General features: G+C 34.2%; 1 pseudogene; it reads right to left on the bottom strand.

The window, feature by feature from the left end:
* Nucleotides 1–351, bottom strand: part of LOC119592497 — a 3,550-nt pseudogene that overhangs the window by 1,789 nt on the left and 1,410 nt on the right.

The following is a 351-nucleotide window of genomic DNA, read 5'->3' as shown; positions in this document are numbered from 1 at the left end:
ATAGTAATATCACAATTTTAAACAGTATGCCAGAACTTTCATAACTACTGAATCATGCCTTAAGAAATAAACTCATGTTCATAAATCAAAAGTACTCACTTGGAATGTATATCAGCAGCTTCTTGAAGAGATGGAAATCTCACAAACTGACTATAGCGTTTAGCCAGGGCTTCTGAAACTCTGTGGATAGTCCTGCATACTGTTGGCTGACTGACCTGTAGACCATGTTGATCCCCAACAACTTTCTGCATAAGAGTAATGAAAATTGAAAATAAGATGCCTAGAAAAAGTAACATGAAAAAAAGTAAAATGGTACAGAACAAATACATTTTAAACTAATGAATTAGGGTC

This window comes from Penaeus monodon, chromosome 30, assembly GCF_015228065.2.
Source record: "Penaeus monodon isolate SGIC_2016 chromosome 30, NSTDA_Pmon_1, whole genome shotgun sequence".
NCBI lineage: Eukaryota > Metazoa > Arthropoda > Malacostraca > Decapoda > Penaeidae > Penaeus > Penaeus monodon.
This window is presented reverse-complemented; position numbering and strand designations above follow the sequence as displayed.